At 44.8% G+C, this 25,948-nt stretch overlaps 1 long non-coding RNA gene across 2 annotated transcripts; it reads right to left on the bottom strand.

Annotated features, from left to right (window-relative positions):
• Positions 1-8,330: 8,330 nt before the first annotated feature.
• Positions 8,331-24,773, bottom strand: LOC123367617. Of its 2 annotated transcripts, none has more exons than XR_006578565.1 (3): positions 24,735-24,773; positions 20,680-20,841; positions 8,331-8,444 (listed from the first exon to the last, which is right to left on the bottom strand). It is a non-coding gene; the product is annotated as an uncharacterized LOC123367617 (long non-coding RNA). The 2 variants fall into 2 exon arrangements; XR_006578561.1 differs by lacking the exon at positions 8,331-8,444 and adding an exon at positions 17,295-17,578.
• Positions 24,774-25,948: the final 1,175 nt, after the last annotated feature.

The following is a 25,948-nucleotide window of genomic DNA, read 5'->3' as shown; positions in this document are numbered from 1 at the left end:
AAATTGTCCCTAAATCTAAGATTCAGAGGTTGTTTGGTCTATTCCAATCTCACTAGCTTGCTAACAACCTATGAAGCGATTTAGGGATAATTTAAGCACCCAAAAAAAAAAAAACAGTGGCATGGGTCTTTCTTGTTTAATCTCTATGGTGCTGCTTCTCAAAAATCTTGCCAGGAATAATATACACTGTACATGTTTGAGAAGTGTGCATGTCGGAAATAGAGATGGGAAAGAGGAAAGAAAAAAGAATATGTCACCATAGTCTCATTACCAAACATTTCTGAAATTTGAGAAACACAGAAGGCACAATTAAAACTAGAGTTGGTTCTGAACCAAGACCTCCCACAGACTTTGATGTTCTAACGCAGACCGTGCTGGTCAGGTGAGCTTCCAACTTCACTCAACCAGAAATACTTAGTTTACACCAGTGACACTTATTTAACAGATACCTTCAGCTTTAGTTGACAGCGGGAGAATAACTAGGATTATATGATCATAAAGACTCACCATTCTTTAACAATTTCTTCCATGTATTAGACACAAGAATTTTCCTTCAACAACTGGGGCCAAATTCTCTCACAGCAGGATAAAAGTAACTCCCATTCATGGATATACAGGTTTTAGGTCAAAAATCATCTGAGTATGATCATCCGATTCTACTCTGACCTCTCATGATGTAACACAGGCTAAAAAACCTCCCCTGTTGACTTCAGTGAGAGTGGACTCCTGTTCTGCTGCTGGACACTAGGCACCAGCTCTCCCTCTCTGCCACGGTCTTTTGGAGAGAAGCCTGCTTTAAGACATAAGAGTCCCAGAGTTATTGGCAGCATTTATTGCTTGTCTCCTTTATAAGGTGACCAGATGTCCTGATTTTATAGGGACTTTCACGATATTTGGAGCTTTTTTTTATATATGCACCTATTACCCCCCACCTCCTGTCCCGATTTTTCACACTTGCTGTCTGGTCACCCTACTCATTTAGCATGTCTGTTTTTGGAGGAAACCAAGATGCATTATCTTCATCCTGCAGGGGGCTTGCAGGACACAGACAACACTTGCATTCTTCTCTACTTTTATTGCCAGAACAGCTGCCCTTGGAATGTGTCATGAAGAAAATATTTTTGGTTGAGCTAATGATAATGAGATGTACCATGTTTTCAATAAAGATGATACTGAAAAAAAATGTTTTGTTCTCTAATAATACTTAGCACTGCATGGCCCTGACTCTTGGGTCTAGCTGAGCTGCTTCAGTGCATGACTCAGAGGGGAAAATGCTGGCTTCACACTATCTCTCCACCCCACCTCACCCCATCCCCCCCATTCTGGGGCCAGCCTGGGGTTGGTTTGGCTCCCAGCATGATTCAGAGCAATCTCAGGATTGTTCTAGCCTCTGGTTGCCACCAGCTCCAAATTGTTATTCCAGGAGCCAGGAATTAACAGAAGGCAATGGCACTCTAGCTAGACCCCCCTTTTCCCCAGCCACATCCCCTATGCTGAGGAGGGGATGGTAGAAAACAGCTGCTACGCTGACTCTGCTACCTAGGGATTCTCCCATGTGCCAAAGCAGCAAAAAGGGGACAAATTATAGAGTCAAATCTGGCTCCATATTTTGAATGTGCGGTACGAGCAACTCAGGGATCGGCAACCTTTGGCATGCGGGCCGTCAGGGAAAGCCGCTGGCTGGCCAGGGTGGTTTGTTTACCTGCAGCGTCCACAGGTTCGGCCGATCGTGACTCCCACTGGCCACGGTTTGCCGTCCCCGGCCAATGGGGGCTGCGGGAAGCGGTGCGGGTCGAGGGATGTGAACCTGTGGCCAGTGGGAGCTTCAATCAGCCAAACCTGCGGATGTGGCAGGTAAACAAACTGTCCCAGCCTGCCAGCGGATATCCCTGATGGCCCGCATACCAAAGATTGCCCAACCCTGCTTTAACTAATGGACCCCATCCCTTTCAGGTAAGTTATTATATCTGCTTTACAGATGGAGACCCGGCTTTCAATCCCAGACTCAGTCCGTTAGCCCACATAGTGTTTCCTCGGAAGGGAAAATATTAATCATTATTTCTAATTGAAGAATACACCTGTGCAATGGTTAATCTCATTCCTATAGACTGGACATGGGAGTTTGCCTTTGGCTTTTGTAGGTGCAGGACTCAGCCCTTCATTTTTATTTGTCTACTAGGAAAGTCAAACACCTGTTCTTATTTCAAGCCACTTTCTTTTACACTGTACCTGTTTAGTTAATAGAACAAACTCCTTCTAAATTTAAGACATGACTTTTTTGGCAGAATTAATCAATTCATAGGTTTGGTTTTCAACAAACAAAAATAAAGAAACTTTACTTTTGGTTTTCAACAAAGTAAAACTTCTCTGTGTGGTTATCCCAGAGTGCCCCCTTATGGCAAAACAAAAAACTCTAGAGGGGGAAATAAAACTGGTTTCTTCAGATTGAAAGGTTTTGCAAGCAGAGGTTGAATGTTGGAGGCTTTTAGATCACTGAAGAGATATCCTGATTCGGTTCTATTTTATATAGGTTCGTATGCCATGCTTATAACTGTAATATCTGAATGTCTTCCAGCAGTGCTATGTCCCTAGCATCTGCTACATGTTTGCTCTCTCATTCTTTCCCCAAGAGGCAGAAATGTGCACAATGCAGTGTTTTGTATTTCTTTTTATGATCTATATACACATGAACACACATTCCTCTGTGTTTGTTAGAGAAGGATGGTCAAAGAAATGAGCCTTGTACTTGGAAGTGAAATTGGTGAGGTTTGTAATAGTCTTTGGTTCCTGTGAGACTTTGTTCTGCAGTCTTGGGCTGGGCCCCAAGAAAACTTTATCTCCCACAGAGACGAGCTTTACCCTCCTGAGAGAAAGTTCCATTGTGCCAAAAGAGCAAAGTGGTTGACCACAGTCTTCATTCCAGACCCTTAGGTGATCTTTTAGATACCCTGGGCCCAGGCCATTGAGCACCCTGAAGATAAGGCCAGAGACCTTGAATTTGATTCTGTATTCTATGGGAAGCCACTGTGCAGAGCAAAGGGCAGGTCTGGTGTGTTCACAGTTGCTGAGGAGGTGTACTGCAGGGTTCCATACTCACTGGCGTTTCCTGAGTGCTGAAGGCTTTGTGCCCTGGTATACGGCCTTGCAGCAGTCCAACTGAGAGATGACAAAAGTGTGTATAAGTGAGGCCTGGTCATCATTTGCCAGGATGGGATGGAGTTTCCAAGCCAACAAGAGATTATAGAAATGTTACTCCCAGGTGCTGCTATATGAGACCTTACCATCAGTGAGGAATGCAGAAGCACTCGTAAGCTATAGACTGAATTGACCAATTGTGGGTGTGCGCCTTCAACTGAAGGAGACATGGCTGCAAACGCTTCAAAGTGCTTTCCTCTGCCCACCAGCATAACCGCTGACTTCCTCAGGTTCAGCTTCTGCCAGCTGATCTCGTCCAAGCACTGGGCCGTCATGGTGGTAATGGTATGGTTGCATGTGAAAGACAGATAAAGGATTATTGAACTAAAAGAGAATTTCCATTAGTTGTTGGCAACATAGAGCCTACAACACACATCTGAGTAATTCTGATCCAATTCAGTAGAGTCCAGTAGTAGACACATAAACTACCTAATACTTTATTATCTGTGTAAATACATATGTGTAGCACATTTTATATGCACATCTATTATAGACTGAATATGCCAAAACGATATCTTTGCCAAATTTATTATTCACCTTTGGATAGTTGGATGAAACTCACTATTACTGCAAAATTAGCCTCAAGCACTACTATGTAACCATTATAGCCTTCACTGCATGCAAGCAAAAAGAAACGTGCAGCTGCTATGAACACTTGACAATAAGGTCCTCCTAGACAGAGTAGCCCTATAACTAGGGCCCTGCCAAATTCACGGCCATGAAAAATGTGTCACAGACCATGAAATCTGGTCTCCCCCTGGAAATCTGGTCTTTTGTGTGTCTTTACCCTGTACTATACAGATTTCACGGGAGACCAGCGTTTCTCAAATTAAGGGTCCTGACCCAAAAGGGAGTTGCAAGAGGGAAGGGGGGTCACAAGGTTGTTTTAGGGGGGTCAGTATTGCCACCCTTACTTCTGTGCTGCCTTCAGAGCTGGGCGGACAGAGAGTGGTGGCTGTTGGCCAGGCGCCCAGCTCTGAATACAGCACCCCGCCAGCAGCAGCACAGAAGTAAGGGTGGCAATACCATACCATGCCATACCATGCTACCTTTACTTCTGCGCTGCTGCCTTCAGAGCTGGGTGGCCAGAATGGCGGCTGCTGACTGAGGGCCCAGCTCTGCAGGCAGCAGGGCAAAAGTAAGGGTGGCAATACCATACCATGCCATCCTTATTTCTGCACTGCTGCTGACGGTGGCTCTGCCTTCAGAGCTAGGCTCCCAGCCAGCAGCTACCGCTCTCCAGCTGCCCAGCTCTGAAGGCAACACTGTTGCCAGCAGCAGCCCAAAAGTAAGGGTAGCAGTACTGCAACTCCCACTATAATAACCTTGCGACTGCCCACCACAACTCCTTCTTGGGTCAGGACCCCTACAATTACAACACTGTGAAATTTCAGATTTAAATAGCTGAAATCATGAAATTTATTATTTTTAAAATCCTATGACTGAGAACTCAACCAAAATGGACCGTGAATTTGATAGGGCCCTATCTATAATGATACAGAATTCCTAGATTTAGTTTTGGCTTATTTTTTTGAAAAAGTGAGCCAAAAATAGTTTTTCCTTGGCTACCCCAGTACATTTAGAGGTTTTTAAGGCCCAGCTTGACAAAGCCCTGGCTGGGATGATTTAGTTAGTGTTGGTCCTGCTTTGAGCAGGGGGTAGGTTGGACTAGATGACCTCCTGAGGTCCCTTCCAACCCTGATATTCTATGATTCTACACTCTGCTAAACTTGTCTCAGCTGAAGTCACCATTTGTGCATCTTACCTTTAGGGCTTTTCACAGCTCCAGGACCATGAAACAGGCTGAGGAATTTGCCACTAGCAGAGAGCCTATTTCCACATATCTCACCAGGCAGAGCTGGGAAATTGCATTAATCACACTAATTATGCTAACTGGTGACCAAGAAGTAAAAAGCTCCACATTTCATTACCAGTCCCTCTGAGCCATCCAGTACCTTGGAGACATTTATGATTATATAATCCACAGATATGATTATACCTCCCAAACAGCAAGGCAGAACTTTTACCTGATTATAACAGTCAAAGAACTAGTGAAGGGATATATATACTCTAGAGGGCACTACAATCTGGCTGGAAAGAGTTATTTCCCCTTATGCCTGCTTTATCTGTAGCGAAGTAGAGATGAAAGGTGAACACGTAATTGAATCATCTAATGTTAGTCAGTCACATTTGGCTTCCCAGTCCTCAGCATATGCTACTTTTACTGAAGTAATTTATTCTTGACGTCCTTTCATTTGAACCTTCAGTTTGGAGTAGAAATAGCCCCATTTTCTACTTTTAAATGGGAGTCATCTTGCTTGCACATTACAGTCCTGCTCAGAATGAGAAGTCATCACACTTATATCCACAAACAACATTTCTGAGGATTGGGTCTCTGTAGGCTCAATAGATGTACATTCAATTTGAATTAGAAACTGGACGGTGTAGCAGAATAGCAATTGCTTCCATTAAAAATACAAACAGTACATCACTGATACGCCGTTGCAGTGAAAATGAAGCTTCAACAGAGTTAAGTCACTGTGAAAGCTAAATAAATAATAAACCAATTTATTTCTAACAAGCAGGTGTCCATGTTACAAAACTGACCATCTCAAAAGGGTACTAAATTGCACCCTAATTAGCATTCTCAGCAGCGAGATCAAGGATTGAAAAGATAGTATCAATTATGTATCTCCTCAGTCCTGGAGGTGGTCATCCACTTCAGCGCTGGTGAGGTGAGGGGGAATTTTATTGGTGGGAAGTATAACACAATTGGCAGAGCAGGGTTCCTTTCGTAACTGCTGCCGGGTTTGCTGCAGGCCCTTGGGCAAGCCAGTTAATCTCTGAACCTCATTTTTCCTATATGTAAAACAAGAATAATAACTATCTTTGTAAAGTGCTCTGAGACCCTCAGATGATAGGGTCTATATACACTGGAATTATTATCATTATCATATATGCTGTGCCTACTCCATGAATAAATGGAGGGCTTCCTCCTCCAGGAATGATAGCCTTGGCACACTTCACCAGCATTAGATCTGGAACAAAAAGAACCCAAAACAATACAAGGTTTGAATAAAAACTGAAGTCTGGCTCACCCCATCCGACAGAAAATTTCAGGAGAGGAGGCTAAAGGAAAGGAAAACTCTGAGGTTTCCATTTGGGTTTTTCCTTGATTGATCCACCAAGGCCAGGGTTTGTTCTCCCCCTGCAAATGAGAAGCTGGTCTACTCCCAAACCTGTAGATCCATAGAAGGCCAAGGCTATTTACACAGAGGATCTGCAGCCTCCTCCACCCCAGCCCTGGAGCTGGTGTTTTCCTCCACCCTCCCTTTCCCTAGTAATAAGACTCCAATGCAGCCATACTATGAGGGATTATCCCTGGCCATGGCTGCCCCCATGAACTACCTGAAAAGGGGTTCCCCACCCTGGGGTGATTCTGCAGGAAAGGCAGGAGAGCCACATGCTCCATGTATTTACTTTTCCCAGGTAGTCCCCACAGAGATGGTGCAGTGGGGGCAGATGACATGATTCTTCCTCCACCCACTGTTTGTCCCCACAGACAGCAATTGATGGAGCCCTGGGAAGAGGCAAATTCACAGAGCTGGGCAACTGTTCCCTCTTTCCATGTGGGAGTGGAGAGCTGTATGTAAGAAGTGTTTCCCCCTGTGCTTAGATCTTAGAGGAATGACCGGGCACTAAGTTATCAGAAAATGCAAAAATAAGTCAATTTCTTGGAAATTGACAATATCAGCCATGGCTCTGGTCTTTTGGTCTTTCTTATGTGTTGTGTGTCCCTAAACCAAAATCTTATTTGATACCAAAATCCTTGTTTTTGATGAAAGAAAAATGGAACAGGTACAGCCAGACATAGCATAAATATTACACTGTACCCTAGAAACAGTTTCCAAATAGGCTCTTTTACAGAAGTATCTAGGTGAGAAAGAGAATATCAGATGCTCTTGGACAAAAATGACAAATCGCATTTGTAATTAATTGAGAGCTGGAAAACTGAATGGAGTGTGGTTTGCTGCTGAGAACAGGGGGTTAGGTTATATTCTTTGTTATAAATTGAATTACTGTGTGACCTTGAGCAAATCAAAACTTGGCCCTGCCTCAGTTTACCCATCTGTCACCTCATACTTTTCTGCTTCACAGAGGGGGTTCTGTGAAGTTTGAGAAATTAACATTTCTCAGGTGTCTTGATAGCCTTGGATGAAAAGTGCTACAGAAATGTGACTTATTAACTCCTTTAGTTGATTTGTTAAAGTCACTAACTCATATACTAAGTGGCCAGTGATCAAAAAGTGTGCTAATGCTAGAGGGCCCACATCAATTGCCCACCTTCACCCTCCTGAAGTGATAAGTACCGTCATGTACCACTAGAGGTAAGACTATGCCGGAAAATAACAATTCATACAAAATATATTTCTTTAATACACTGTACAAAAAAAGGAAAGAATAATCACCTACAGATTTTGAGTATTAAAAATAATCAATGCTGCTAATTGAAGGAAATATTTTTGTCACCAAGTACAAAAAAATACACATATTTCCTGGCAGTAGGATAATTCTTTTCTTTTTCCCAGAGGTCCTCAACATTTCTGTATAAGGCACAAAAAGTCCCATTATTTCTCCACTCATTTTAAACTGCTTGGTCTTAAAGCTCCTCATTGTGGTCACCATCCTACTGAGCACAAAAAACTGCATTCTCTCCTACAGCTACCTAGGTTAATGAAAGGGTTTTGTTTAAATCAAAAAGTTTTGAATATAGTTTAGTTTACAGGTTTAAAAGGAGGGCAAGTGAACCTTGCCCCCTTTACACTCCCCTTCCAAAACTCCCTTGCAAAACTCCCTTTTAGCAGCCCTGTTTGCAAAGCTCCCTGGTCGCTTGCTCACTGCTTTATAAAGCCCTGGCCTTCTTGATAGCCCCATCCTCTAAGGCTCAGCCAATTAACAGAGGCTTCTAGCTTTCAAACCTTACTTTGAAGCTCACAGCTTCCAACTGCCAGCCACAGCAAACAGTCCTTCAAACAAACAAACAAACAAAAGACGGACAGACAAACACAAGCTCAGCACACAGCAAGTAAACCCCAAACACAAACACACCCTATAGACAGCCACTTACCCCAAGGGTCCCGTATTTGCTCCTCCTTCACCTGGAGAACTCCCTTGCGAAACTCCCTGTTAGTAGGCCTGGTCGCAACTGTTGAGCCCGCGTGAAAGTCCCCAGCATCATGCCTAAAATACTGCAATATTTCCCTACATTAGAAATGCTGTGACATTATATAGACCAGTGGTTTTCAAAAAAATTTTCTCGCAACCCAGTTCAGGAAAATTGTTGATGCCCGCCACCCAACGGAGCTGGGGCAGGGGGTTGGTGTGCAGGAGTGGGTCAGGGCTTGGGCAAGGTGTAGGGGTGAGGGCTGCAGGGTGGTCAGGAATGAGGGGTTCACAGTGTGGGAGGGGACTCTGGGCTGGGGCAGGGGTTTGGGGTGCAGGAGGGGGTCTGGGCTGGGGGTGCAGGCTCTGGGGTGGGAGTGGGGCTGGGGCTGGGGATGAGGGTTTGAAGTGCAGGAGGGTGCTCCAGGTTTGGGGGGGGGGCTCTGGGCTGGGGCAGTTCCTGGTCAATGGGAGTGCAGAGTCAGTGCTCGGGGTGGGGGCAGTGCACAGAGCCCTATGGCCTCCCTGCCTAGGAGCCGGACCTGCTGCTGCTTTTCCAGGGCATAGCGCGATGTCAGAACAGATAGGGACTAGCCTGCCTTAGCTGGGCAGCACCACTGATGGGACTTTTAATGGCCTAGACGGTGGTGCTGACCACAGCTGCCGTGACCCAGTGGCTTTCATTCTGTGACCCAGCACCTGAAGTTTGAAAAACACTGACATAGACTGTGGCAATCAGCATAGATAGAATTTCCTTTCAAACACATTAGTATTGCTCCATAACCATCAGGAGAGGTTGCTGTTGAGCTACCCAAGGAAATCTGGTTTCTCCAAGTGCTTAGTGTGCTGCAATAGTAGCATTTCAAACCCTGTGACTGCAAGTCTGAAGAACAAGAGACCATACACAGACATCAAACACTGTATGGCTGTTCTGATGGCTATCAGCAGGCCACCAGGCCAACCCAGCACAGTAACTCCTACCAAAACTGCCAGTATGCCTTTCTCAAGGGTCTCCAAAGGCATGTGTGATGTGGTCTGAAAGGTTCATAATGATACAAAAAATATGTTACGCAGCTCTACTTTATGCTTTAGAAGATAGTGTATTTATCTATTTATTTCTTGGTTGAGTCTTCAGAAGAGTCATCTGTGATCTAAAGATTAGATCCTAGAAAGTAACAGTATTTTGCCCTTTCATCTGAGGATCTCTATGAGCTTTACACACTAAGTTTTACAACCCCCAGGTGAAGTAAACATGAAACTACTTTACAGATGTGTAAACAGACACAGAGCATTTTGACTTTAATCACAGAATATCAGGGTTGGAAGGGACCTCAGGAGGTCATCTAGTCCAACCTCCTGCTCAAAGCAGGACCAGTCCCCAACTAAATCATCCCAGCCAGGGCTTTGTCAAGCCTGACCTTAAAACCTCTAAGGAAGGAGATTCCACCACCTCCCTAGGTAACCCATTCCAGTGCTTCACCACGCTCCTGGTGAAAAAGTTTTTCCTAATATCCAACCTAAACCTCCCCAACTGCAACTTAAGACCATTACTCCTTGTTCTGTCATCTGCTACCACTGAGAACAGTCTTGCTCAAGGTTGAACAAAGAGTCAGTGGAAGAATTGGGAAAACAATCCAAGAGTCCTGGCTTTCAGTTCTCTGCTCTAATGATATTTTATTGCTAGGAACATAATAATAGTATGGTTAGATTAAAAACACAGAGCCTTTTAATGATATGGCAGAGAGAGAGAGAGAGGAACTAGTTTCAACACTTTATTCACAGGTCAATGGATAGTGCAAGGTAGGACCTAAGAAAAGCACAGCAAGACATATTTGTTCAGGGCAGTTTTAAAAACTTGTACTGATTGTTTGGAAACATTGAAGCTAAAGGGACACTATCAACCTGAAATCTAGTCAGCTTAAAAAAAATTAGTTAAAGGAGCTTCAGACACAATATCTACCTGATTCGCTCAGCCAATTCTTGAAGCTTTACAAGCCAATATTCATATTTGTATTACATTATTTTTCTCTCCCCTGTTGAGTGAGTCTTTCACATATACCAAAGGGGTAACTGACTGATTATATAGTGATAACACGGAAACTGGCTCCATACAAAATGGTGTCAAATGCATACAGTAAACAGACTGTGAAAAAATGTTTTCTTGAATTGCTGCAAGCTTTAGCCTTAGGAGTTACTTGTAACAATATAGAGTAAATATTTTCAGAAGTGTGATTTTTAAGTTGATGGGGGGCCTTTTAAAACAATCCTCTAAAATTGTCAATGATTCCAAGATCTCTTTCTTGAGTGGTAAGAGCTAATTTAGACCCCATCATTTTATATGTATAGTTAGGATTATGTTTTCCAATGTGCATTAGCTTTCATTTATCAACATTGAATTTCAGCTGCCATTCTATTGCCCAGTCACCCAGTTTTGTGAGATCCCTTTGCAGCTCTTCACAGTCTGCCTGGGACTTAACTGTCTTGAGTAGTTTTATATCATTGGCAAATTTTGCCACCTCACTGTTTACCCCATTTTCCAGATCATTTATGAATATGTTAAATAGGATGGGGCCCAGTATAGACCCCCTAGCGGACACCATTATTTACTTTTCTCCATTCTGAAAAAGGAAAGAAATCCTGCTGGATCCAGGGGTGGCTGGGTAGAAGTGTCTTTGTGAGTGCAGCACAGGGCCTAGGCTCCACAGAATTGGGGTCAGAGAGGGTCTAGCTCTCTGCGGCATCATCCTAGCCAAGTATGTGGCTATTCCATCAGCAATGAATGCTACTTCAAGCAGCATTAACCACAAGAAAATCACTCATTGGCAGTATGACTCCTGCTAGCGCCATGCTTGGGGAGGGCACTGGAGCAGCATCAAAGAGAGGCAGCCCTTCCATGTAGCTGGGTCTCAGGGACCAGGTCACAGGTCACATCTTTTTCTCATTTTCAGAACCCTCCAAAAGCTTTCCTACTGGAGGAAACAACTGCCAGAAAATCCTGCTAGGTAAGTCTTAGGGAGTTCCACTCTGTGGGTACCCACTGCTCTGTCACTCCAGCACAGGTAGGTTTTTCATATATATTCAACCCAGTCTTCAGAAGTTGACCTCTTGTGATATTCCCCCCAAACTGCTTGCCAGCTCCTCTACTGGCACAAATGAGATACTGCAGCCATGTTCACAGCCCAGTCTCCTATCAGCAAGCTAGGGAAACAGATTTCTCCTGAGCTCTTCAGCGGGCCCCCTCCTAGGGTTACCATATGTCCGGATTATCCCGGACATGTCCAGATTTGGGGGTTTTAAATAGCCATCCGGGAGGACTTTGTAAAAAGCTAAAAAGGTCCGGAATTTCCCTCCCAATGTAGAGCGCAGCGCTCGCATCTGGGCCTCCAGCAGCCAGAGCCTCCCCTGCCCCCCCCCCCCCCGCAGCCTCAGCGCACCGCACTGGCAGCGCTTGGGGGGGGCTGTGCGCTCCACGGGGGAGCATGGCAGCGTGTCTGGCTCCATGTGGAGCCAGACACGTTGGTCTGAGTGGCACGGTATGGGGGCTGGGGGGTTGAAGAAGGGGCAGGGGGTCCCAGGGGACAGTCAGGGGACAGGGAGCAGAGGGGGTTGGATAGGTAGGGAGCTCGGGGAGGGGCCTGTCAGGGGGCAGGGGTGTGGAGAGGGGTTGGGACAGTCAGGGGACAGGGAGTGGGTGGGGGTGGATGGCTGGGGGTTCTGGGGGGGCCTGTCAGGGGGATGGGATATGAATAGGAGTCGGGGCAGTCAGGGGACAGGTAGGGGGTGCGGTCCTAGGGGGGCAGTTGGGGGGGTCTCAGGAGGGGGCAGTCAGGGACAAGGAGAAGGGAGGCTTAGATAGAGGTTGGGGTCCTGGGGGGTGTTTAGGGGCAGGAGTCCCGGAGGGGGTGATCAAGGGACAAGGAGCAGGGGGGTTGGATGGGTTGGGAGTTCTGTGGGGGGCAGTCAGGGGGCAGGAAGTAGAAGGGAGTGGATAGGGGGCAGGGCTACCTTCCCCCCCCCCCCAAGTGTCCTCTTTTTTGAAAGTTCAAATATGGTAACCCTACCCCCTCCTTCCAAGCTGGATTTCAGTCTTCTCCAGCCTAGCAGCAATTCTGGGAGGGAGAGGGTCCTAAGAAAGAACTGTAATGGAAGCCAGCCATTGGTGAGATCTCAACCTCTTCTGCTGGTCCAGAACAACACATTGCCCATTCTGATCCTCTGACCTGTGTAATTTGGGGGAAGAAATTCCACATTTGGAGAAAAGCAGAAAGATTTCTCTAGCAGGGATTTGTTTGTTTTTCCTTTTCTGAATGGTGGCTCTTTGAAGGCTGCTCAGAGGTTTGGAATGTGATATGTAGCTCAACAAAAATTATTTATTCATCAGAGCACAGGTTAGCCAGTCCAAACATGACATGGTAAATGCAATGTATTCATATTTCCTCTCCTTGCCCCATTCGCTGTATTGTCAACTTAAATTGTAAGCTCTTCAGAGCATGCATGTTCCCTTTACAGTTGTCAACTCTCATGATTTTGTCATGAGTCTCATGATAAATATTGTTTTCCTTAAAGCCCTAGTTGCTGGAGTCAAGTGGATATGTGATGATTTAAGCCCTCATTCTTAAAGAAAAAGTAAGTTTCTAGTCATTGTGGCTGTGGAGAAAGCTTCAAAATGTGACCCCCTGCCGGTGCACCAAAAGGCTCAAAAGGCAGTTGGCATATAAAAAGAACACCAAAGCTATTACTTCTGCATAATCTCAGGGTTTTAAAGCCAATCTCATGATTTTTAGTGAGCCTGACTCATGATTTTTGAACATTTGGGTTTGGCAATACTGGGTTCAGTGTCCGGCATAATGGGGCCCTTCTCTCAGTTGGAGACTCTAGGCACTACCATAATACACATTATAAATGATTATTTGTTACAAGGATTACACCATCATATGTGAGGGGGAAGAGGGTTTATATACCATATATACATGTGTAAACATTCTTTTAAGTATACAAAAACAATGGGGCAGGGAGAGTTACACATATGAAAGCTAAGGACCAATTTTACATTCCATGCACATCCCCAAACTCCTACTGAATTCAATGGGAGTTTGGAGTGTCCTGAGAATGCAGAATTGGACCCAGCACATCAAGCAGATATTTCACTGCTTTATTTACTGGGTTGCTGTGCAATACTGGTCTCATGTGATGCTGCATTTTGCCCTCACACATTCATGTTTAGGGGGAGTGACATGAAAGGGAAGTAAGACCGGGTTCAACTTTAATTCTTTGAAAAGTTGAATTAATAGGTGAAGAGATACAAGTACAGTACCTCAAATGGAAGAGCATATTTACTTTATACCACACTTCTTGTCTTTTATGCTGTGAGCGTCACACACATAGTATTTTCTGTGAGAGTGAATATATTACTTCTGTATTAAACGATTATATCTGAAACATTTGGAATTTGTGGAACAACAGTACATTTATCTCATAGTTGCAGATTTGGAAGCTGACGTTCTCTTCATCCAGTTTTCCTAAAATAGCCATACAAACATTTCCGTAAAGTAACTGTGAAAAACCCCACACACTATTAAACAAATTGCATATGCAGTATAGTGTATCTCTCAATTAAAAGTCCATAAAGCTGTAGTCTGTGGTTAAAGCACAGCATTCGCAGTCAGGGAAATTGGATTTTATTCCCAGTTCTGCCATGGACTTCCTGTGTGACCCTAGAAAAGTCCCCTAAGCTGTCTGTGCCTCAGTCTCTCCCTCTGTAAAAAGGGAATAATAATCCATGTCTCATATACTCAGCAATTCCACAGCCATGGAAATGGCAGCAAAAGTATACCGAGCTGGCAGAGAAATGATCACTTTTATTGCAGAATTACTGAAATAATTTTGTGCTATTTTTCTGTGCACCACAGCTTGTTCAGCTACCATTTTTGCTCCCTGACTCTCTTTGTGCTTCTCTGTACTTTACCGCACAAGGAAGAAGTGTATGGATGTCCTGTGCATACGCCCAGCTTTATTTTCCTTCAAAGAACAGAGATGAAGGCAGTGAACTGGGCTCCTGAGGTTGAGTACAGCAGGATCAGGCCCACAATCCATAAATCAGAAAGACTTTTTATTAAGCTGGAATGGGTATAATTTGGGAAAATCATAACCAGTATTGGCATATACCTTGGAAAATACCAACAAACAAAATCCAAATAACTAAAATAATTAACAATGAACAAAAAGCAACTTTAGTATGTTTAAAAAGGTTCTGGCTGCAAAATAATCAGGTCTTCATTATTGTTGATCTTGCCAGTCCTGAAATAAAGCAGTTGTGTAATGCACTGTACTCTAGGGGTTTAATGTTACATTAATCAAAACTGACAACCATGAAAAGCATTCATTGTTGTCTTGGAACTGCTAATTTCAGACTGAAATCTAAAACACTCAAGCTCTGATTGTTAACATGGACACTCAAACAAAAACTAAATACAGTCTTTTCTCCTATGGATCACTTTATTATTGTTTTACACTTGGTTGAAAAAACAAATGCAAAGTCTGTAACCAAATCCTACTATATCACTTAAGCATTCTCAGTCAAAGACATTCTTTGGCTAAACTTCAGTGAATTGTGCTACAGCTTAATTTAAGAGCCACGGTCTCACAGTCATTTACATCTGAACAAGCCAGAAGAACTGTCACTGTGCCTTTCAGAGTAGTCATAACAGTAATTCCCAAAAGTTACATTTTCCTTTTGCATATATAATTGTTTTTAGTTATAGAAGCATTTCAATGGCATCTTGATCTAGCTAGCAAACACAGAGTCAGTAGGGCTGAAATCTGTAAATTTTAGCTTGCTGAGTGTTAATTCTGCAGCCAATGCTATTTAACCCAGGCACTGGATCAAAAGAAAGGAAAAAATGCAATCAGTTTATAAAACAGATTGTGTCCGAACATCTGTTTAATATAAAGCAATATTCTCCAGATGTATAGTAAAAATGGGCCAAATTTGCCCTATGTGTAACTATTTCAATACCAGAGATAAATCAAGCCCTCCCTATGGTTTTTGCTAATTTGAAAAATCACAGGTCCAATTGTACCCTTGGATGCAACTTCCACTGAAGTCAGAGTGAATCCAAAATCACTGTCAGCAGAACAAGCACTAAGGGTCCTCCTCTCCCCCCCTCCGCCCCCCCCCCCCGACACACACGATAAAAAGGGAGGTTACCATTTGGCAGGGCAGCCAGGTCTCATGCTGTGATGATGGTGCTTTGTATTCTGGAGGGAATTTGGGGATGATGACGCTCCAGGCAGATGGAGAACACACACATCAGAATAAGAGAGGGTCTGAGCTGACTACAGCACTCTGCCACACTGATTATCTAGTATATGGTGAAGCACTGATAATGGCCTCACAGAAGAAAGGTGCTGTGATGATTATGGGCGGGCATCTAGAAGAGCATGAAAACTGCGCAAAACTGGCCCAGAATTAAAAAAAAAAACAAGAGCAACCTTCCTGTGGTCTGCTGCCTCCAAAAGCATAAAGAAATGTGTGCCTGCCAGCCTCTATGCTTATATTTAACCCTTTTGAGAATCATATGCATTAGGTGAGAATCCACTACACCCCACGTCTGTGTTTCAGCTCCTAATCCAGCAAGTCAAGGGGTGTGTGTATGTGTGTGTGTGTGTGTTCTGTTCACATCACTGGGCCCTGAATCACATTCACACCATAAATGTTAGAAGCAAGGTACAGTCAGTGTGCTCACTATAGACAATATTTAAGGCCAAATTCAGCCCTCTTGTAAAGCAATCAACTCCACGGACTTTAACAGAGTTATGTTGCCTTACAGCAAGGTTGTCTTTGGCTTGTTCCAAGGTATGCTTAAGTAGGTTCTGTGGCAGCCTAGATGGAAGTGTCTAAGACACTTTGGTAAAAATATTAGTATTTGAACAGATATTCTGAAGAGTAATTTCAGCACAGGAACAGATAAGAGAAATAGAATCTTGGTAGCATGGTCTCTTACTGCATGCGTTTTAAGAAATCTTTCTCTTTTACTTCCAAGCGATTCAAAATAAGACTTAAAAAGCAAAAGTTCAAAATCTTACTATGCAGACTTCTGTTCATATCTTAGCCAACAGGTCTTCAGAACTATGAGCCTAAATACTCCTCTGATGTAAGCCCATTGAAGTCAATATAGTCAAAACAAAGAAACATTTGCCCCTATTTGAAAAACCAATATGAATTGGAGAAATGAGAGAATAGATGGGAAATTGAGTAAGTACAACAGCAACATTGGTAATGACAGGCTTTACTCAAATCAGCATGAGAATGAATATTTATTGTCTCCTTGATTCTTATGCAGAAAACTCAAGAAGACCTTTGACAATTATCTAGTGATTCAAATGACCATACTTATTCATGTTTAGTGCCTAATTGGCAGTATTTTTGGTTCTGTTTTTAAAACTGTAGAGCACTTAAAACACTTCAGATTTCCTAATTTGTATTCCACTTTAGAAGAAACAAGCATTTCTTCTATCTTCAGACCTGATCTAACTCCCACTATAGTTGACAGAAGTTGTTCTACTGATTTTTTATAGACGTTGGATCAAGCCCTTAGGTCAATCTATCTTATTGTCAATGACTGAATAACACAGAAGTCATGCCAATCTTTTGCTGAATCTGCCTTTTACTTAATTAATACTCTTTTGTTTTTGTAGGGAAAGTTAAGCCACAACTCTGCAAATGCTTGTGGATGTGCTGAATTTTAAGAAAAAAATTTTTAAGAAATTTTTTTTAAAGAAAAAATATACCCTCAAACCTCCTTTCCCACTTTTCCCCATAGTTTGGTACATTTTTGTGTGTCTTGTCTTAACTTGGGTCCATAGGCGCTGGAAATGGGTTTTTTGGGGGGTTTGAAGAGGTTTCCATTATATACTGGATATACAGTTTGGTTCAATGGCTCTCAGCATCCCCACTATAAAATTGGTCCAGCACCCCTGCCTGGGTCTTGATTCTGCAAATGGTTCCAGGCAGGCAGACACCTGTGCCTGCATGCACACTCACTGACTTCAATGGGGCTCCATGAGGGGTAGGAAGACATCCACCATCACTGATCCAAAGGCAGGATTGGAAACTTAGGCTGCAAATTCTGCAGGTTAGGGATTGTGTCTTCCAGTGTGTTTATACAGTGTGTTTGTAGCACAATCGGATCCTGACTCTGAATGGGGATGCCGCGGGCTACTGCAAAACAAATTAATAACAATAATTAGGCAATAGCCAAAACTCAGCTTCAGGGTTTGAGTTTGATTCATGCTTCAGTAGCACATATACAGCCTCTTACCATTTTTGTTTGTTCTAAATATAAAAACAGATGCAAAGAAACACAGATACTGTGGAGACAAATAGGCATCCTTATTATTTCCTTCTTAATATATTCAGAATCTTTTTGCTTATGCTTTCAGAGCTATTCAGAAGGGTTATTTAATTCATCTATTTGGTGATCTCAAATGTCAAGGCTGCTTTGTGCTTTATTGCTGTGTGGCTATGTGGCAGAGGCTTTAAATTTCAAGCATTTCCTTGCAGCTCTGAAGCCTCCCTCAAAAGAGCACTAAAGCAGCAGCCTTGATGTGTGAGTCTGCCAAAAGGCTAGGTAAATATTGTTTCACTGTTATGAATGTAGTAGGTGCGCGCTATATATAAAAATCAATGGCTGTTTTAAAAAATACATAGAGTCAGAACAATATTTTTCTTATCCAAAGGTGAATCTTTCTTCCTGCTTTCATAGTAAAAAGGAGATATGAGGTTATACATTTTTTAAAAAGATTGATTGCATTTTCTTGCTTTTGGACATCGTGTTTTATACTTAGCGTTTGTATTCATAAATACATGACAAACTTAAAACTTAATTAAATTTGGGAAATGATTCTTGACAGCCTCAATAAATCAAATACACTGTGGGTATAATATCTGGATGGTGAGAGGGGATCAGATACTGCAAAATCCCCAGGGCTCAGAAATTCTCTTGACCGCCTTGAATGTTTTTAGTGTGACTATTGTTGTCAGAGCTGTACTGGTGTGGTGCTCTGCTCTCTCCAATGTTGATATCACTCAGCTGCGTGCGTGTGTTCCCTCTGTGTGCTGCCCCAGCTCTTCGAAGATAGCTGACCCAGCAGACCCGATGAGAACCGCCAATAACCACAAAGTCTAGTAAGGTACGAAGGCACGTCGGCCAGGTTTATTGTCGAAAAAAGTACAGCCTCCGGCTCCCTGGCAAACGTAGTCCAAGGTGCTGCTGCTATACAGCTAGCCAGTACATATGTACTCCCTGACAATGGACTCAGCTCAGTCAGTGGCGGGATTTCCACTGCCCCCTAGGCTGGACAAAAACACCTCCCCAGGGATGCATTTTTATACCCAGATACAAACAAGTTACACATCACACCTGACGTATTGAGGGGCCACCTTTCTACGTAGCAAGGTACAAGTCGTCTACGTATTAAGGTGCCGCCTCTCACCTTATACATGTTGGTTCGATCAAAACAACTCTATCCATCATTTTACCCTTTTGCCCCTGTCATTGGGATGGGTCGGCCTGTCCTTTTATTATCTATGGAATGTTTCAGTATAGTGTGTTCTAGTGCTATGTTTATACTTCGGTATGCTAGGTGAATATATGTTTATGCAGCATCAGCCCTTTCCGTGCCAGCTTCTGTGAGCAGGGCCTACCTCTGGCTCACAGCTTAACTTTGCTTTATGTTAGCAAAGTCTTGACCATTACTTTAGTTCAGGCCTCAGGCCTCATACTGGGCCTTTATCAGAGCCTGCACTTACTACAACTATTATTTAATAGAATAAGTGCATGGTTGTGTACAGCATTAAAACACAATCAAAAGTTTAAAGTAGAACATCATGAAACCTAAATAAGTGCCTGGGGAAGAGGCTGGGACGTCTCCGCGCTCTGCCCCCGTCCCAAGCACTGACTCTGCAGCTCCCACTGCCCAGGAACTGCGGCCAATGGGAGTTGCAGGGGCAGTGCCTGCGGGCAGCAGCGTGTGGAGATGCCCTCGGCCCCCCACCTAGGAGCTGCTGCCAGAGGGGTGTGCTGGTCACTTTTGGGAGCTGCCTGACGTAAGCGCAGACCCCCTGATCCCCTCCTGCACCCCAACCCCCTGCCCCAGCCTACAGCCCACACCCAAACTCCCTCCCAGTGCCCGCACCCCCTCCCGTACTCAAACTTCCTCCCAGAGCCTGCACCCCTTACCCCCTTCCGCACCCAAACCCCCTCCCAAAGCCCAATCCTGCACCCCCTCCTGCACTCAAACTCCCTCCCAGAGTCAACTCCACACTTTCCCTTGCACCCAAACTCCCTCCCAAAGCCTGATCCCGCACCCCATCCCGCACCCTAACTCCCTGTCCCAGCCTGGTGAAAGTGAGTGTGGGTTGGGGAGAGTGAGTGGGGAGGATGGAGTGAGCAGGGGGTGGGACCTCTGAGAAGGGGCAGGGCGGGGCAAGGGTCTTTGTGTTTGCATGATTAGACAGTTGGCAACCCTACCGGATGGGCATGTGGAAGCCCTGGCCATGCTGGAATAGCGCGCCCAGCAGCGCAGCCAGTAGCTTGCTGGGCACCAGCAGTGCAGCCAGCAGCTCCCTGTGCATCAGCCAGCGCAGGCGCAGCACCGCCCAAATGTGAGGTGGACCACGTCCGCGCGGGTGTGGCTTGTGCATGCGTGGGGGCCCACTGACTGTTCTGCCCTGGTGCCCGGAATTGCTGTCAGAAGGCCTGCCTGTGATTCTTTCATGGAGGTTGCAGAAGTCACAGATTCCGTGACTTTCTGTGACTACCGTGACTTGTGCAGCAGCTGGTGCAGCTGACTTCGGGGCCAGCTGCCTGGGTGCCGCACAGCCAACCACACCAGCTGCTGCTCGGGAGGCCTGGGGCCAGCTGCCTCCGGTGACTGCCTGAGCAGCGGCAGGTGTGGCTGTTCCCGCAAACTGCCTGAGCAGCAGTCCTGGGGACGGACCCGGAGAGCGCCCAAGAAATGGTCCCGGGGGCCACCCCAGAGCCAGCTGCACCAGCCACTGTTCGGGCAGCACCGGGCAGCTGGCTCTGGGGCCACACGAGCAGTGGCCAGTGCAGCTGGTCCCAGGGACCGCCCCAGGAAGCATCTCAGCAGCAGTCCCTGGGAGCGACCCGGGTCCAGCTGCTCCGGCAGTCCCTGAGGCCAGCTGCACCAGCTGCTGGGGTGAACTCAGCATGCAGGTCCAGGACCATGGCCTTGGACATCTGAAAATTCTGCAGCCAGTGCTCACCATCCCAAACCTGTATTACGATGTGATCTCACCAGTCAGTGCTTGTTTCTCAGGCCCAGAAGTGGCGCTTCACCATCTCCAGCTGCTCCATGACCAACGACCATGACCAACGACCTTGAACTGGTTCTTCCAATGTCCCACAACAATCTGTTTTCCACGAAATTGTTATCCTCCCCGCAGCTTTTCTTGTGGCTCTGCAAATAGTGGTGGATCATATGCTCAGAGATGGCACAACAACAACTCCTGCATGGGTTTGTGGGATTTTAAAAATAGGCATGATAATTATGGACTAGGGATGGCATTATGGGACGGAGAAAGTTGCATGATGGGAACTTGACCACGCAGTCCCAGTCACCCTTGCGTGACTCATTTCTGCCCCACTATGCATTGCCAACATTTCACAAAAGACAGTGCACTGGCCAGTAGCAAGTTGCACACTGGGGATACCTATCCATTGTGCACTGCATTGTGGTGACATAAGGAGCCAAGTATGCACACGCACAAGCAATATATGAACCGCAGTGGCTTTATGCCAATGTAACTTGTGTTGGCAAAAGTTTGTAGTGTAGACATGGCCTGAGCGTGTCTGAGTGTGTGCTGAGAGCTGGACCAAGAACATAAAGGTGTCTAAGGAGTAAGAAGGTTTGTCAGTAAAGAGGAAAAGAAGGAGATGATGGATTAAGGAAAGAGGGGAAGAGAACAAAAAATAGGGAAAGGAGATGGGTGGAGTTATGCCCAGTCTCTCCCTAAATGTGGCCACTGTGGCTGCATGCAGCCATAGGTGCCAACTTTTCCTGGCGCGGATGGGTGCTCGACTCCTGCCCCACCCCGTTTCCCAACGTTCCCACCCCAACTCCGCCCCCTCTCTGCTCCATTAGACACCTTCCCCAAATCCCCACCCCAGCCTTGTCTCTTCCCTGCCTTCTCCCCTGAACATGCTGTGTTCCTGCTCCTCCCCCCTCCCTCCCACAGCTTGTTACGCTGCGAAACAGCTGTTTTGCAGCAGCAAGCACTGGGAAGAGAAGAGGGAACGCGACACACTCACGGGAGGAGGCGGAGCGGAGGTGAACTGCGGCGAGGCGGGACGCTTGACTGCCGGTGGGTGCAGAGCACCCATGGAGTTGGTGGCTATGTATGCAGCCATCAGGGGTTTTTCCTAAAGCCAGAACAGCCTCCTGGATAGAGATGGGGGAAGGGGCAAAGTAATGGGATTCCAGGGGTGGGCTTCAGTCCCCTTCCCTGGAGGCTCCGGGTTCGGGTTTCAGCCCTCCGCCCCTGACTCCAGCTATGGGGCTCTGGTTCTGGGCTTCAGTCTGGGGGGTGGGGTTCAACAGTAAGTAGAGGCCAGTATGTCCCTCTGCCCATGCCGCTTCCAGCAGCTCCCATTGGCCCGGAGCTGTGATCGGCGGAACCTGCAGACGGGGCAGGTAAACACACCGGCCCAGCCCGCCAGGGGCTTTCCCTACACAAGCGGCGACCCCTGTTTGAGAAACCCTGGGTTCAGGCATTATCTTCACAGCATTTTCAGCTTACAGTGGCCATGGGGTTCTCACAACAAAAATTTTGGTGGCCTCAGAATGCCTCAGACAAATTTTCCTAAACACACCGGCCCAGCCCGCCAGGGGCTTTCCCTACCCAAGCAGCGAACCCTGTTTGAGAAACCCTGCCTTAAGCCCATGAAGGTGGGGGGAGGGGCCAAGGAGTATGTCACTCTCCAACAATTCTTTTCATCAAGTCTGCTGTGGTGTTGATGAGTACCAAAAGTAGTGCCATCCAGAGCCAGTGATAGGTGCACTGGTGTCCAAACATGCCCCAGAATTCTTTGTACTGGTGGCTTCATAGGCAATACCATGGGAGCCAGCCAAAAAGATTCTGGGATGGAACTTTTTGATGCTGATGCTAGACACAGAGATCCAGTGTTGGCAGGTCTAGTCGATGTTGTTTTTCATAGTCTGGCTCATCATTCCTTTTGAATCTTGTTCTTCCTTCTGTATTTATTCTCATCTGCACAGCTCTTAAACCTGGAAACCCATGCCTTTAAAATTGTCCTTTAAGACCATGAAACGTGGAAACTGCTGTATTTCTAGATTTTTTCAGGACTGTGTGTTATACACAGGGCCCTGTGTGCTACATACATAGTACATTAGACAGATGGTAGTGGCAAAATAGCACTGTCAAACTGGGAATTATCCAATAATGTTAACTGATTATAAAATCACCTGATTATCTTTGTGACTCAAACATTAACATTAGGGGCATGGCTTGGTAGGAGGAGTAGAAGTGCTCTCTTGGAGGTAGTGGGAGAGACTTGTGGGAAGAGGCGGCTGCTATCAGGAGCTCCTAAAAATGAGCTCTGCTTCTGTACATCTTTATAGTTGTATAACAAGGAAGGCATCAGCCATGTGGATCGAATAAGTCCTGCATAACTGGAGCTCTGCTCTGGCAGAGCTTAGAAACCTGCTACTTTCCTTCTGCTTCTTCAGAGTGTTTTAGCTCCTCCTGCTGCTGCATTCCATTCCTCCCCTTCAGCCCCCCCAGTCCATCTAGTGGAGATTCTAAAATGTTAAGTGACAAGCCGATCAGCAGGACAATAGGAAGAATGAAACCTTACTTTGGCAAAAAGGAAAAATATAATGCTAATTTCAAAACTTAGATACCATGGTGATAGGTGTCTTAAAAATACAAGAGAAAGATTTGACAAGGCACCTAATCACAGTGCATAATTGATTACTTTTGATACCAGATATTCTGACAAGACAACATTTTAAAATTGCAAGATTAGGAACACATGCAGACTGTAAAGGGACATCCAGGTGATGTCCATTTGTTCACATCCACATATTCCTTCACATTTATTTGCTAAAAACATCAAATGTAAAGTGTCCCTGACAGTCCTTTAATTCTTCATTTATATTTGAAGAAAGATTGAAATGTTGACACTCTTGGCCAGAGTCCACCAAGTTACACTTTTACAATCTTGATAAAAATCAGTGAGGATTCACAGGTGTGAGAGCAGAATTGGACCAATTTTGGTATGTCCCTATGTACTTCATTTCAAGATTTACATTCAAAAACACACTTTCTGCTACGACACAAACGGAACCCTTTAACCAGATGTCCAAGATTTTAATGCAGTCAAGCAAACACCCTGACGTGTTATAAACGTCAAACTGAGTGGGTAGCTTGAGATGCTGAAGTGGTAAATCAAACCTCTCTTGTTTTCCCCAGTTAATGAGAAGCAAACAGATGTCAGAGACATACTCTGAGTGAATTCCTTTTAACAGCACAGTGCCTAGTTTCTTAGGATATGTACCCAATAGATATTTTTTTAAACATTGTTAAGCGCACATACAACAATTGAAATGATCCCAGTGCCAACCTAAGGCTCTCTCAGGCATCTATCCCAAGATACTACTCAACACCCACCAATACCCTGATATGCTATGTCCAAGGACAAACACAGTAAAAGAAAAATACAAAATACAAGTTGATTATTCAGAAAATGCATTACTGAAAACAAGCTAAAAGCATTTGGTTTTATGTCAGAAAGCTTAGTTTAAAAAGGAAGATGTGCAGATACTTAAGATTTACAGATTATGGTATCTGCAGGTTGTAAGATATTATGTAAGTATAAAAGGCTTTCTCTGTTTAAGCCTTCATAATGAAATAAGAACTTCTTACAGAGCATGTAGTTTCAACAGCTCCAGGAAGAGGTGAAACTATACCATATACTATGTACAATTCTGTACAAAGAACATTGTGACTTAACACCTTACAGCATGAGGTCAGAAAGGCGAAGCATAAAGCTGTTTCCATCAGGGTACTGGGAAGTATAAAAACAGAGCCTGAGAGAGCTTATTCTGGCTAGGCAAGAATGATGCCATCAAAGATAAAGCTGTCCAAGACTGAAATCTGCAATGAACGCAGGAAACAGAATGCGAAAGAACCACTGAAAACAAAGGAGATTCCTGATTGCTCCTGGTCCAAGACTGGTGCGGATCTAGTTGAACTAAACAGGAAAGAACTAACAAGCTTCTTGAGACAAGAACAAGCCTGACTCATTTGGAAATAAGGATCAGTCTCTTACCAGCACTCCTGTATTACTGGTGAAAACCACTCAAATGTCTTAAAGCCGTGGTGTGACTGAGGTGTAAATAGTGTTGCATCACAATACATTTAGGTAAATGATAATGCAAGCTGCTTAAAGTAACAGGATCCAAACAAACATATTTGCCTTGAGAGTTATTGAATATTTAGACATGACAGCATAGGAATATAGAGGATTCCCTTGGCTTGTCTTCCTACTGATACATAAAGCACTACTTAACAGAAAAAAAATTCACTAAATTTGAAAGCAAACAATTTTGCTGCAACAGCAGATTCAAGTGACATACAAAATAAGCATGCAACAATCTCTTCCACTTGCTGTCTTTAGTACAGTGGTTCTCAAACTTTTGTACTGGTGACCTCTTTCACATAGCAAGCCTCTGAGTGTGACCCCCCCTTATAAATTAAAACCAGTTTTTTTATATATTTAACACCATTATAAATGCTGGAGGTGAAGCGGAGTTTGGGGTGGAGGCTGTCAGCTCGTGACCCCCCCATGTAACAACCTCACTACCCCCAGTTTGAGAACTCCTGCTTTAGTATGTGGTACCAGACAAGGAGGAACCAGATAGGCTTATTACTGGTATTTTTCTCAGTTTCCTAGTTTAATTGCCTTAGTCACTCAGGGAATTTCTGATTTCAGTTACATTGCACCTAATATGCACAAGTATTGTAGGCATAGTCTTATGAGCTTCTTGGGGTAGGTAGGCACCATGTGGCCTATGTGTTTGTAGAGTGCCTGGCACAATTATCCTGATTGGGGCCTCTGGCAGCTACCACAATGCAAATAATAAATGATAAATATGATTACAACATAAACTTGTAAATATGATTACAATGACACATTATATTGCATACAATGGTATACATATAAGTGCATCACGTTTTTTTATTCCCCCCTCCCCGCACACCTTCATGGTGCATACGGGATGGGTAGATGGATAAGGGATCTCTAGGGCCTGCCAGCTCCCTGTGCAGTTTGTTTCAATGCTATAAAAAATAATAGGTTTGGGGTATCTTCTGTGCAGGTTTTATGAGAAGCTCATCTCACAATTCTGCCCCCTTGGGGTTTTTAACCTGGGAGACAACCCCAGAGACAGACCAACAGAAACAAAGACACAAACACCCCTTCACACCCAGGCACACCCACGGGCAGACACCCCCAGTCCCACAAACACACACACCCAGTCCCAC

The sequence above is a fragment of the Mauremys mutica genome, chromosome 1 (assembly GCF_020497125.1).
Source record: "Mauremys mutica isolate MM-2020 ecotype Southern chromosome 1, ASM2049712v1, whole genome shotgun sequence".
In the NCBI taxonomy this organism is placed as follows: Eukaryota; Metazoa; Chordata; order Testudines; family Geoemydidae; genus Mauremys; species Mauremys mutica.
This window is presented reverse-complemented; position numbering and strand designations above follow the sequence as displayed.